General features: G+C 42.5%; 1 protein-coding gene across 10 annotated transcripts in view; it reads left to right on the top strand.

Moving 5' to 3' along the window:
* LOC120315768 (ankyrin repeat and fibronectin type-III domain-containing protein 1-like) overlaps positions 1 to 14794 on the top strand; it is a 258611-nt gene that overhangs the window by 175448 nt on the left and 68369 nt on the right. The window contains exon 1 of one of the 10 annotated variants that reach the window (XM_039360653.1): positions 3121 to 3472. The exons of the other annotated variants lie outside the window; for them this stretch is intronic. The gene's annotated coding sequence lies outside the window, so the exon portion shown is untranslated. Of the gene's footprint in view, positions 1 to 3120; positions 3473 to 14794 lie in introns of those variants that run through there. 10 annotated transcript variants of the gene reach the window in all.

The raw sequence follows: 14794 nt of genomic DNA on the forward strand, positions 1-14794 counted from the left end.
TATGGCCACCGTGGAGCCCAAAATTTCCATTGCTAAGCACTATTAGTTGTTAAATTAGTGTTGTCCCTTTTTAGGACCTTTTTTCCCAGAGAGAGAGGGGGGGAGGGAGGGAAGGAAGGAAAGAAAGAAAGAAAGAAAGAAAGAAAGAAAGAAAGAAAGAAAGAAAGAAAGAAGGAAAGAAAGAGAAAGAAAGAAAGAAAGAGAGAGAGAGAGAGAGAGAGAGAGAGAGAGAAGGAAGGAAGGAAGGAAGGAAGGAAGGAAGGAAGGAAGGAAGGAAGGAAGGAAGGAAAGGGGGAGGAGAAGGCAGGGAGTGAGGAAGGAAGGAAGAGAGAGAAGGAAGGAATGGAAAGGGAAGAAAGGGAAGAAGGAAGGAAGGAAAGGGAGGGAGGAAGGAAGGAAAAGGAAAGGGAGGGAGGGAGGGAGAAAGGAAAAGGGAAGATGGGAGGGAGGGAAGGAGGGAGAGAGGAAATAAGGAAGGAAAGAAAGGAAGAAAGAAAGAAAGAAAGAAAGAAAGAAAGAAAGAAAGAAAGAAAGAAAGAAAGAAAGGAAACAGAAAATTTATCCCACTCAACTCAGTGACCTGAGTGGCTCACAACAGCCAAGAAATTACAATCACACTAATAAAACATAACCATAAAAGATATGATGAAGTGTGGGATCTCATTCTCCATCAACAGTCTGGATGACAGTCTTCACGGCTCCTCCAAAGAAAAGAATGGGATCTGTCTTGATCTCTGTAGTTCTAGATTGATTCCTGTTTTGCCTTCAGAGGCTCTGGAGAATAGCTTGACTCCCTCTTCTTTGGGGCAGCCCCTGAGATACTGGAAGACTGCTATCATGTCCCCCCTCGTCCTTCTCTTCGTTAAACTAGACACACCCAATTCCAGCAACCGTTCCTTATATGTTTCAGCCTCCAGTCCCCTGATCATCTTTGTTGCTCTTTTCTGTACTCTTTCTAGAGTCTCCACATCTTTTTTACATCGTGGTGACCAAAACTGGGTGCAGGATTCCAAGGGTGGCCTTACCAAGGCATCGTAAAGTGGTATTAACACTTCACCTGATCTTGATTCTATCCTTCCGTTAATGCAGCCTAGCACTGTGTTGGCTTTTTTTGGGGGGGGGGGCATCTGCAGAATATTATTGAATGAAGCTTCGAAAATGGCAAGCAAGATGTTTCTTCCGGACCTTCTAGTTAACTTTCTATTAAATTGGTGGCCCTACAAGCTAAGCTCAACAAAGAAGAGAAAACAGAGGCAGCTTAGATTTGGGCCCACGGCATTTTTGAAATATGCAGACCACAAGACATTCCACAATGCTGTTTACGGTAGTGGGTGAAACCCAAGTGATCTACAAATTGATGGCACAAAATGCCCACGATTATTGCATGTTATCTTGGTTTGCTTAACGAACTAGCCTGGATCATCCTTGGGGAGGGTCATAATTGTCCAGCGGATGCTTGTGTTCGTGCCATCGAAGCCCCCCCCCCGGCCGTTTCTCTTGAAGTCCAGGCCTTCTATTTCAGATCTGTTGCATCTCCTACATTGTTTGTTGCTCAGTAAGAGGAACAAGAAAAAAAAGATGGGAGAAAGAGAGGTCTTTGGTGCTTTCTAAGCTTGCTTGTTTTCTTGCAGACGTTTCATTACCCTAACTAGGTAACAATATCAGTGCTAGAAGAGAGTGAGGTTTGCAAGGAGGGGGAGGAGGAGAAGGAGGAGGGGGAGGAGATGGTGGGGTCCTTGGTGCTCTCTGAGCTTGCTTGTTTTCTTGCAGATGTTTCATTACCCAAACTAGTAACATCATCAGGGTTAGTAAGGAGTGTGGTTTGCCATTAATGTTATAGTCTACTGATTTGTCCTGTCAGAGTTGGTGGGGGTGGCCTTAAGAGATTCTTTGGTTGGGCTGTGTACTATTGGCTTCTTTGGCAGTTCCTTGATTGGGGTATTGTTTATTTGATTGTTGGTCTGATGTTAATATAAACTGACAACAAACTAGCACTGATGATGTTACCTAGTTTGGTAATGAAACGTCTGCAAGAAAACAAGCAAGCTCAGAGAACACCAAGTACCCCACAGTCGTTGTCCTCCTCCTCCTCCGAAACCCCGCTCCCTATTAGCACTGATGATAGTTTGGTAATGAAATGTCTGCAAGAAAACAGCCAAGCTCAGAGAGCACCAAGGACCCCTCATTTCAACCCTGAGCCTCAAATATTCTCCTTTCCTGATGTTCATGGGCATCAAAATATAGACATTTTAATGTAGCCCATTTTGGAAGTCCAAATTACAGTCTAATTTAATGTAAGCCCCATTCTCAAGCGGACCCTCTTTCTTTGAAGTTTGATGTCCAAATGCAGCTTGCTACCTCTGTAATTTGCCGCCTTATGTAACCCTAAGAAAAGTGATCCAATGGAATGGTTTAATTTCTCCAGCACCATTCACGTCCACAAACCAGTGACAAATAGCTAGGCTTTAGATCTGTCCTGGCTTCACCATGGAAACCTTCATAAATAGACGGGGTCCAGTGAATCTCCAGCAGCCGCGAGTCCAAAGAAGGATAGCACAAAAGACCAACCCATTTGATGAATAAGTGGTCCACGGAGCCATATAAGGCACATCGGCTGTCTCTGGCTAGGCTTCTTCCTCTGTTTCCTGCTTTGCAAGAAACCCTATTATCTCCCGCAGTTCCCAAACCTTGGGGAGCAAAACCATTAAATGACTGGGGATGCATTTCATCCCCGCCCCCCACCCTCACCAGATCAGATGAGGGAGAAGGGTTGAGTTTTGATTGCAAATTCCTGCTTCTGTTGGATTGCACCCAAACTTTTGAGAAGTGGGGGGGGGGACCTTGCAGGCTTCATTCTCCAAGGATGGGCAGCTGACCTGAGAAATATGGGTTGCTATTGACTCCACCAAGCCTTATTGCATTTTTCTCTCTCTCTCTCCCACTTCTTCCTTCCCCCCCTGTCTTCTTTCTCTTTCTCTTTTTCCTTTTTTTTTTTGAAAGCCCCGTACAATGACTTGTTATGTAAAACACAGAGAGAGAGAGAGTGAGAAAGAGAGAGGGAGGGAGGGAGAGGGAGATTCTTTAGTGTAGGAATCTGAGTCACATGGGTCGTTTGATTCCCCCCCCCTTTCTGCTAATCTGGTTTCTATAGAAACAAGATGGGGGGGGCAGACAAGCAGAGAGGGAGAGAAGAAATGAATTAAGGTGATGGGTGAGGAAAATATGGGTGGCAGCTGAAAGGAATGGTAGGATATGAGAGATAAGAGAGAAGTGTGGTCAGGATAGGATGATGTTGGAAGAAATTGGTTACCTCTGAATGAGGACCTGGGCTAGCTGAAGACATCCTGGGCTTGGCTGGAGTGTGTTGCCCATGCCTTTTGCAGGAAAGTCTACGTTTTTGAGGTGAAGGCATTTTTTCTGAGAAGGGGAGAAGCAGAAGGTCTGGAGAAAGAGCAGACTCAAGCACAAACAGGTGAGTGAGAAAGCAACAAGGATGGTGGGGGACCTGGGACCACTAATCCCACCCACTCTGGCTAGAGTTGAGGTCTTGATCTGTAGGAAATCAGTTGGTTATTCCTCCCCCCTTTTCCCCATCCTGATTTGTTTTTACAAAACTTGGAGCAGCCGGCATTGATTTGGGATGTTCTGCCTTCTTGGCTTCTCCCAAAGCCATCCAGGTGTAACCGAAAAGAATTCAGCTGAGAGGAAGGTATCAGTTCTTGATCTTTCCTGTCTCGTCAGGTGTGGGATTTAGACCTTTGCTTTCAGTTTCCTATCGTTTTCTGCAAATGGGAACAACTTCAACTCTTCTCTGCCTTTCCTTGTTCCTCTTCTTGCTCAGCCTGCTTTTGGATGCCCCACATCTTCCACCTTCTGCCTCTGAATGTTACTCTGGCCCACATGGGTAAGGATTTTGGCTGGAGATGTCTGAGCGTCTGGTAGTGGGCCAAATCCTAAGCCAAAGAACCATCATGTTTTCTTCAAGGTTTCATTGGGAAAGCTTCGGAACGACCCTTTTCTGCAGCAGGAGTTCTTCAGACTCGTTTCGGTGTGCCAAAACTCTCACCCGTAACACTCTTCAGATTATTTTGCGTCTCCTGGATTCTGCAAACTCTCCTGCTGCTGTCTGGATACAGCAACTGAGCACAGGACTGGATGCAAATGTGCTCTTGTTCTTACCGTTGGGATCAACTTGCAAATAACAGCAGCGCTTAGCTTCCTAGGCTGTTCAGTACGGCAGTTTGCCCTTCTTTAGCTGTTCCACGAAAGATACACCCTGGTGGGTTTTCAGCTGCTGTGTTTGTATGGGAGATAGGAAAAGAGGCAGAGAAGTTCATACATTGCACTAAGCTAGGGTTGGCTTATCTACAGCTAGAAGCCATGACTGTAAGCTATCGCTAGTCAAAAGCAAGCAAAAGCACATTGTAGCATAAGGTCTTGTGCCAGTTGAGTCGTGTGTATCTAGATGACTGGTGGCGATCTTGATAGAACAAAGTTCCAAGCTTTTCATTTGATTTGCACAGATTGGTCTGATGTTTTTATGGGGTAGTCTGAAATACGCAGCCTGACCCTGGAGGACGGTATGGGGGAAAGGAGTTAAAAATAGCAACAGAATGTATATTAAAAAGCCTGAAAGTAGAGAGAGAGACGCTCAATTTGCAAGTCTTAAATATTTGCTTTTTTAAAAAAAAAACCACCAGTGTTTTCTCGTGTGTAGGGTCTCTGCTGTCTGCGTGTGATACCTGAGCTAGCTACAAGTGCAGAAGATATTGTCATTTGCTTCATCCTGTAATAAAATTAAAGAGAATGATAGTCTCTTTCTGTGCAGATAAGCAAACAAATGAAGTGAGGCAGCTTGCATAGAGGTTCTCCTACATTTCTTAAGGCCAAGTAGGAGAAAGAGAGCGTGTAACGTATCATGGGGCTGATGGATCATGAGTGGCACAGAAATCTCTTGAAAAGCCAAATTTCTGCACCACGCCATAGCCGTTTTTTTTGTGTTGCAGCTTGTCATTTGCATCGCAAGGTGCACAATCTTTCCTTCCCTCCTATGTGCATTTCCCGCAGGAATGTCTTCTGATAGCATGGACTGAGTCAGATGGAAGCGTCCAGTCACAGTTTGCCACTGGTGCAGTTTCCACAACTTTTGTGGATATGGGGGAGAAATCCTCCATGTTTCAATAAGAGTATATTTTTACATGAATCTTAGGGCTGAAATGTGTCTCTTTTCAGAAAAAGGAGGCTCAGGGATCACAGATTAGGGAAATCTGGAGACAGAGAACATATTTAGAGAGGAGAAGATGCGGGAGATCAGTATGAGAAAGGTTGAAGTTCCTCCCTCAGCACGATCCCAGTATAGACCCATGTACTGCATACTGACTTTTTGTTACAAAAGTGTATTGTGAGTTCAAGGGAAGTTTCACAAAAATATATCTAAGCTAAACAGGGAACTTCAAATACATTCCAGAAGTAGGCAGTGGCAAAATACTTTGGTTTTGTTGCTTGGAAAATTACATTGTGTTGTATTCCTTTTTTCATCTGTATTGTCTCTTTATTTATAAGCCACCCAGAATTGTCAGGAAAGTCAGAAAACCTCAACATTTGTTAAATAAATAAATGCATGAAATCCCAAGGAGTTGAGTTCAATTCAAAGGAGACTTCATTCTTACTTCTTCGTCCTTCTCCCCCCCCCACTTCCTTCTCTTTCTCCAAAAACCATTAGAGAATTCCTGAAAAATCCAATTTCCAGGTTGCTTTTAAATTCCATGTAAAACAAAACCTGGGGTAAATTACAAGTGCCCATCTCTAGAAAACACATTTAACAATCATTTCTCAGCAAAGTTAAGAGAGTTTAAATGAAATTAGCAATATTTCTTAAGATTACACGTCGTCTACCATTAGATGTTTGGTGGGACATCAGGCCAGAAACTGGGAAATTTAGAATTCTAGTTCCCTCCTTGGGCCCAAAGACAGTTGGGGCCAGTCACTTTCTCCCAGCCCTAGGAAGGAGACAATGGCAAACCACTTCCCAACAACTTTTGCCAAGAAAACTGCAGGGACTTGTCCAGACCATCTCCAGGAGTCTACACTGATTGAGAAGTATCCTTTCTCCCCCCCCCCAAAAAAAAACCAACAACACTCTACTATTAGTTTACCCCAACCCATGACTATTGTTTAATTGACAAAGTATACTATTGAGATGACAAGAAAGCAGGCCATGATGATATAGAAATATAAACATGTTTCTATTCAGTTGGATGCAAAGAGGACTCAGTGTGAGCTGTGCTTTGTTCCTAGTCTTAAAACTTCTTCGTGATTGTGAATGCTTGGGTATCACTGCTGCTTGTGCCTTCATGTCAAGGTTAAGAGAGGCATATCTCTGTGTTTATGTCTGACTGTCCATAGTCCCTATCAAGGTTTCCATTGGACCCCAGTTTCTCCTTACTCCGCTAAAGCATTTTGAGGTAGGCTGGGTATCTCTTAGGTGGCTAAGCTTGGCTTAAAGAAAATTCAGATTCTACTGATACCTATTTCAACAGCTTTATTTTTATTTTATTTGCAATGTTGTCTCCAGAGCAAGTTTGCAGCGATACTTCCCTGAAAGTGAAAATTGTCTAATGGCGTTAATTTACCAGCTGAGTCTTAGAACAATTACTGAAAAGTTGACTGACTTTCCAGTGCAGATTTGGAGAGACATCTAAGGAAAGTCGAAAAGTCTTCCTTCCACAGTGATTTCAAACGATTGTAAATTTCACCTTCCTGAGAATTCCCTTTGTTAAAAGAGTTTTGTTGGGGAGGGTCTGTTTTAAATGCAATGATCCATGCCTGGTTAAATGTTACAGAGCTTAAGAATGAACAATGAGATTTTCATTCCTTAAGGGTGGGACTTCAGTAGGAGCCTGTAGCTCCTTCCTTTAAAAGAAATAATGCTGGATTATGTTGTATCCAGGACCAAGAATCGACCTGATCTTGGCTCATATTTTAAGTTACAGGTTTATTTTACCAAGAACATACAGTCATGTTATCCTTCTCATCTCATTTTGTCCTCTTTCTCATCTTTCCTACTACCTTCTCCTATTGGGATCGTATGATTTATCACTTCTTGTTTGTATCTCATGATTTATGATTGTACCTTATGGATTTATGATCTATGACTTGCCGCTTTGTTGATTGTATGTACATTGAGAGCTTATGAACCGGAGACAGATCCATTGTGTATCCGATCACACTTGGCCAATAAAGAATATTCCTATATAAATGTACAGGTAACAGTCAAGGCAGTTTCTCACATTCTATAGAAGTAGTTGGACACAAGTAGTTGGACCAGAGATGCAGCATCTTGGCTAAAGTTAATCTGGTCTCCTTGGTGTCTAGTTGTAAATCACAGTGTTATAGAGATAGTCCTCAATTTATGAATGGCCACTTAGAGAAGGTTCGAAAGTTGCCACAGACCATCCAAGAGTTATTTACTGTAGAACCCAGATTTTTTGGGTGGTGTTGAGTTTGCTTCAGTTTTGCTTCCTAGACAAAAAATGTCCTCGATTTACAACAGTTCAGTTAGTGACCGTTCAAAGTTACAACAGCAAAGGAAAAAAAAGTGACTTAATGACCGTTGCAGCATCCATGTGATCGTGCGATCAAAATTCCAGTGCTTGGCAACTGACTCACATTTATGATGTTCACAGTGTCCCGGGGGTCGTGCTTTGCTTAAAAACTGTGGCAAGAAAGGTCACAGAAAGGGGCAAAACTCACTTAACAACTGTCTTGCTTAGCGGCAGAAATGTTGGGCTCAGTTGTGGTCGTAAGTTGAGGGCTACCTGTATTTGACGTGCCAAGCTTTCTTGACGGGATCATTTAGAACAGGGGTAGGCAACCTGGGGTCTTTTATGACTTGTGGACTTCAACTCCCAGAATTCCTAAGCCAGCCATGCTGAGGGGAAAGGGAGAGGTTTCCAAGCTGAGCCAGCCTGGCTCAGGAATTCTGGGAGTTGAAGTCCACCAGTCATAAAAGAGCCAAGGTTGCCTACCCCTAGTTTAGAAGGACACAACTGGAAATCATGGCACAGGCCATCTGGATTGTTCAGAAAGGGACACACAACAGTGATTTCTCCTCATGTTTTGAAGTATCGTGAAGGAAGCAGGACTAGTTTCTTTTTGATGGGCCCCGTACCCAGCATTGATTTGAGAAAATTAGATTTCACATCTTCAGTCAACTTGAATCTATCCCATTTGGGGCCAAGAGAGAAAAACGAAAAATTCACAGGAACAAAGAGTCCGTACATATTGAAACCATCTTGTGAACATTTCTTAGCGAAGGATGGCGAGTTCAAGACATTTGCCTTATCGTGACATGGGAGGATAGCTCAACAGTCAAATGCAAATTAAGTAAATAGAAATGCTGAGCAAATAAACAAACTCATATTTCCTGGCTATTCTAGGTTAGCACCGCAGCCAGCTATTTCACAATGAATAAACTAAGCACAAGGATCTGTTTGCAGCGTGCATGCTCTAAATTATGATTTATTTCAGCAGTTTTAATTACAGATTAGGGTCTTGATGAAACACAGCTTCGTTAAATCCATTTTCTGAAAAACATATTGGTGACTTCTTGAAATTTATTACTTCATATTAGTATCGTCTCCTTGGGAAGATGTGATTTTTCTGGAAATGTACTTTCTATTGTATACCGTAAAAATAACAGTTATGGTTAGTTAAAAATCTGGGTGGATCCTATCATCATTTCAGAAGCATTAGTTTTTAATATCTCATCCACCATAGTTGCATGGAAAATAGAAAAGGACTAATAGAAGAGAATATTTGTAGCTCTTTCTGCTCTCTGAGCTGGTTTTCTTGCAGACATTTCATTACCCAGATAGATAACTTCTTCTGTGTTAGAAGGGAATGGAGTTTGTGGAGTGGTGAGAATAGGAAGAGAATGGGGGAGGAGGAGGAGGAGGAGGAGGAGGAGGAGGAGGAGGAGGAGGAGGAGGAGGAGGAGGAGGAGGACGACTTGGGATTCTTGGTGCTCTCTGAGCTTGGTGATTTTCTTACAGAAGTTTTATTACCCAACCAGGTAACACCATCAATGCAGCACTGATGTTATCTAGTTTGGTAATTAAATGTCTGCAAGAAAACCACCCAAATTCAGAGAGCACTAAGGATCCCAAGAATAAAAGAGAAGTGTTTATTTATTTATTTTTTCCCCCTCCGTGAATTACCGGAAGGGAACTTGCGGAAATAGCATCTTCCAGAAGGGAACTTGTGGAAATAGCATCTTCCGTCTTGTCCAAGAAGAACTCAAAGAAATACGCTGAAGGCCCTATGTTATCCTAAGCAAATTGGGGCAACTTAAAATAATACGAGGAGTAATTTACAAAGAGGGCGGTGGGAAGGCAGTGAGGCAGTTTCACTGAAACAAAGAATTCTCACAACTCTAGGACCAGACCAAGCCAAATCAAACCAAACACCGTTCAGTAAAATAAATTAATCAAACACTTGTGTGGGAGATCAAAGGATCTTGGAAGAGGCTGCCCACTGCATTTCTGCATGTTTTAGCACCCTGGATTCTCTTCCCTTCAACCCGTCAGCTGAAAATGGGTTTTCGGCTAAAAGCCTCTTAAGCCAGAGGGTAGATGTTTCCGCCGAGAACACTCTGTAGTAGAATCTTGGTGGTTTTGCAGAGTGACTTCAAGTAAAGTTATGAAGTGCCACAGAATAAACCTCATTAATCAAAGTGTGATATGTCTTTGCCAAGCTTAAGTTTGAATTAGGTTGAGCACAGAGCTGCCCTGCCCTCAATCCATATTATTCTAGATCGGAGTAGGCAACCTTGACTCTTTTATGACTCGTGGACTTCAACTCCCAGAATTCCTGAGCCGGCATGGCTCAGTTTGGAAACCTCTCCCTTTCCCCTCAGCATGGCTGGCTCAGGAATTCTGGGAGTTGAAGTCCACGAGTCATAAAAGAGCCAAGGTTGCCTACCCCTGTTCTAGATATTTACAGATCAAAAATGCAAACCAGAATTGTCTCTATAATGGCTTTGAGGTTTCTTGAACTTGCCAAGGAAAGCATTAACTTTCTTGAACCATCCCTGTGAGTGTTGAGTGTCGGCGTTGTTGCAGGTTGAGGCTGGTGAGATGGAAACCAAGAGACTCAACCAGAGGTAGCAGTGATGAAAACCACAATTTTTGAGACCTTAAAAGATCCATTAATTCTGCATGGTAGGAAGGAGAACCCTTTCAGGAACCCCGTGTGAAAATTACCAAGAATTTTGCACTGAAGCAGGCAACCAACGATTGGGTGTGAGCTCTCCCGTCGTTCTGCCCAGCGTCTGAATGCAGGAACTGCCTCCTTGATAGCTTCATTTTACTACGGTCCTGCAAACACAGGTAGTCTTCAACTTACAACAGTTCATTTAGTATTTAGTTCAAGTATTTGCTTAGTAACCATTCAAAGTTACAACAGCCACTGAAAAAAGGGACTTACGACTATTTTTCACACTTATGAGCCTTGCAGCATCCCCGCGGTCACGTGATTTACATTGAGATGCTTGGCGACTGACTCACATTTATGACGGTTATGCAGCGTCCCGGGGTCACGTGATCCCCTTTTGCGAACTTCTGACAAAGTAAAGTCAGTGGGGAAGCCGGATTCACTTAACAACTGGGCTGCTAACTTAACAACTGCAGTGAATCACTTAACCACCGTGGCAAGACCAGGTCGTAAAATGGGGGAAAATTCCCTTAACAACTGTTTTGCTCAGCAAGATAAATTTTGGGCTCAGTTGCGGTCATACGCTGAGGACTCCCTGTAGCAACCTGATACCAGGGCTTTTGTGTGGAATTGCAAGAGAGGAATTTAATGGCCAAAATAGGATTCGGAGGGTAGAATCTTTTTTACTCCATTTAATGAGATGCAAAATTGTTGCTAAGCAAACACTTCCCACTGCTCACATTTTCTCTGGAATTATTTCATTAGCTCTTTGCCGAAATGCAGAGAATGCTTTGAAACACCTAAGCCTGCTCTCTCTATCTCAAAGGGCAACAATAACAGTCATTCTAGCTCCATTGCATTATGAACAATCGTGAAGATACACGGAAAAATAATTGAACTATGGTGCTGGAGAAGACTCCTGCGAGTCCCCTGGACTGCAAGGCATTCAAACTGGTCAGTCCTAGAAGAGATCAACCCTGACTGCTCTTTAGAAGGCCAGATCCTGAAGTTGAAACTCAAATACTTTGGCCACCTAATGAGAAGGAAGGACTCACTGGAGAAGAGCCTAATGCTGGGAAAGATTGAGGGCAATAGAAGAAGGGGACGACAGAGAATGAGGTGGCTGGATGGAGTCACTGAAGCAGTAGGCGTGAGCTTCAATGGACGCCAGAAGATGGTAGAGGACAGGAAGGCCTGGAGGAACATTGTCCATGGGGTCGCGATGGGTCGGACACAACTTTGCAACTAACAACAACAACAAAAAAAAAGTAAAGAAATTAAAGATGCCGATGTTTTAAATTGGGTATAAACATTGGTTGATCGTTTGGAGTTTGTTTTACTGTTGCAAAGAGAGAAAGAGGGAGGTTAAACTACATTTAGCTTAGTTAAATAAGCTATTGAAACACAGAGACTTAGATAAGTCTATACAAAGGGATAGATGCAAATAAGAAGGCAGAAGGACTTTTTACTTTTCTTATGCTTTGTTTCAGAGCATGCTTTGAAGCATGCTTCAGAGCTGGGCTTTATCTAGCCCTCTGGCTGTCCCTTTCCACGGGAAGTCAATCAGAAATTGGAAATCAAATGTAAATAAGTGTACGTCATGCATGCAATACAACTGTATGGCTTTTATTTTGAAGACGACTGTGGGAGGGTGGTTTCCAATTTTTGTGTGTGTGTGTGCGTGTGTGGCTATGCGCTTTCATAGTAATCTGATGGTCCTAGTTATTTTGGCCCTCCACAACGGTTCCAGTTTTTCATGGGGTCCCTTGGGCAAAATTAATTGCCCACCCCTCTGTTAAATTGTCAATGCTTTTTTCCCCCGTCATGGAATTTTTCAGCTGTTGGTTGCAGTCTTTGATAAATATTGTCCATCATTAGAACCTTCAATGACCATTTTGACAACTAGTGAACAAACTAGAGGAACCAAAAAATATATATATAGAAAGCTGAAATGCTATAAAGATGTCAGAATAGGGTAGGACCAATTGAGTCAAATGAAATCTGGACAGATCTAGCAAATACTCTGTCTCTTTCTGAAGGTGATGTCTCTGGTCTCCCCGTTTTCCCAAGGTTGTTTTCTGCAGTTTCTCCTTCAACTTCAGAGGATAAAACTTAGTAATTTGGGAGTAAAAATAGCAGTGGAAAACCAGTATCAGGGCAACTCAAGTTACCTAGCCATGGTCAATTTAAATGATATCATTTTTGCAAGCCACATTTCATAAAGTGACCTATCTTTTAAAGCTGCGTCCACCAATATTTGTATTCTGGGTGTGTATTGTGTGATCTTTCCCCTAATATACTATTTTGATACATTTTCATTGCGTAATTCAGAGAAGTGTATCCCGGAAGGACAGTTTGGTTGCTTTTGGTATATTAGTTCAAAAATGAAAGGCAGTTAGGGCACTTGTAAGTGTATTTATATGAAGATGTGAACTGAACAAACCTCTGTCCATCACGAGGGAAGCTAAGCAGTAACCACAAAATAAGTTAAAATTTGATGCCCTAAAGACCTGTAGACCACTAAAAAATAGATGACTGTAAGGCAATTCCAGCATGGAGTTCTTTCCACTGCAAAGCAGAAATGAACAATCCTGTTCCAAGACTTTCTTTCTATGACCTATCATGACTATAAAAACGAATCCATGCAAAATGACATTACCAAAATAATAAGAGTCCGGCTGATTGAAAACAACACGATTCCTCCGATCTGTGTCTTTCAAGATTTCAGCCTTCAGGGATTATCTTCCACGCTGTTGGAAATTTCTGGAGTATGGATAGTACAGGGGGGGGGGGAAATCAGTAGATCTCAGCTATGGCGAACCTCCAAAGAACTACACTTGAGTAGGTTTACAAACCGACTTCCTAGTTGTACCTTGTAGGAAAAAGTAAATTGTTTTACTTTTATTGTTTTACTTTTTTTACTTGCTATTTTTCTGATGAGTTCCAAGACAGTCTCAGAGGTACTTTAGAACGGTCCCTGATGTGCTCTAGAATTTTCTGGAGGAGTTCTGGGATTTTCTGCAGTCTTAATCTTTGTCCCCCCCCCCTCCTCCTCCTCCTCCTCCTCCTCCTCCTCCTCCTCGTAGACCCTTGCCCGGCTTCTGTATTACTTCTGAATCCTCGTTCTTCTTGGCAGATAGATGATTACTACTGAAGGTAGTTTCAATGAAGTAAGGTGCAGAGATTGGATCATTTCTTGTGTCCCGCTTCTCAGAACTTTTCTGTGCATTAGAAGCTGGGTTCGGAGAGGTTATTATGGTGTCCACAATCTCCATGTACTGGTAAGTCAGAACTTTAAATCACACAGGGATTTTTTTTTCCCCTGTGCAAAACGTTCAGAAAGAGAAGCTTGTTTTCAAAAGCAAATAAACATGAGATGACATTGCCAGAATTCCAGGGAATGTCTTGCTCCACAGGGATGGCCTAACAAAAGCAAGCTATAATAACACAGTCCCTGGCCCTTTTATCAAAGGGCAGGCTCAATCTTTATCAGTTTATTCCGTGATAAATGAGGGTTATTCTTGAAGGTGACCATCAGACTCCTGAATAAATCCCTCGAGTTCCCTGGATAACATTTCCAGTGCCTCCGAAGAGTTTTCCATCTTTTCCACAAACTCAGAAAAGTGTTCTTTTAGAAATGATGCCGCTCATTTTAAACAAAAGAGGGTGCTTGATTAATCCGTTTCCCCATCCATAGTGTTGCATGATGAATGGACAACTAATAGTTGGGACGTAACAGGTTGAAGATCTTAAAAGATACAGGATGGGTAGTAGCTGAGCTGCAAATTCAAGGGCTCGGTTTCCACAAAGAAGTAGCAGGCTAAACAACCAGTGGCTGTTTAATGGCGTGAATTCTATACCATTCCTAAATGCCCTTTTTACAAATCCTTATGTTTCCTTTGATTCAAAAAAAAAAAAAAAGCAAACAGCCGAAATAAAATCTTATTCTCTTTTCCAGTCTTTAAAGAACCTTTGACATTGATTTTGCCTTGATTGCTGCTTTTTTGCTAGTGTTTTTTATTTTTTTGCCTGATTAATTAATCCAAAATAAACATAACTTCTTAGTTTTGTTGTAATCTTTCTCCGTCATTAATAAAAGTCACCTTTGAGGTTGTCTTCTCCTAATCAACTGTTGTGAGAAATGATTGAATATGACTCTCATTGGGCTCCAGTGCAGAGCCAAAACACTTGGGTGTTCTGATCCCTTTTGATGATTCTAGCAACCCCCTTAAATCTGTTATTTCCCCCCTATATTGTGATGGAAAGAAGGTACCACAATGGGCATTTGATTTCTCTAACCCACTCTACCGTCTTTCTTTTGCCTGAACATCAGATCACCTTGACCCCTGGCCCTTGCCCTGCCTTCTGGTGATCAGGATGATGCTTTGATGAAGTTAACGCCTGTCTTCCCCCCCCCCCCCCCAGGTCTGAGAGCAGTCTCTCTCAGTTCACACACCGGTTGTCAGTTAAGCAGAAGCAGGAGAAGAGGAGGAAAGCTGAGGATGGCTTAGCTGATCTGCCTGCCTTCCGTCCCAGGTCTCTGAGCACTGAATGGTAAGAGACACAGGGCAGGGAGAAGAAC

The sequence above is a fragment of the Crotalus tigris genome, unplaced genomic scaffold (genome assembly GCF_016545835.1).
Source record: "Crotalus tigris isolate CLP2741 ecotype Arizona unplaced genomic scaffold, ASM1654583v1 scf7180000019173.45859301935:6455823, whole genome shotgun sequence".
Lineage (NCBI taxonomy): Eukaryota > Metazoa > Chordata > Lepidosauria > Squamata > Viperidae > Crotalus > Crotalus tigris.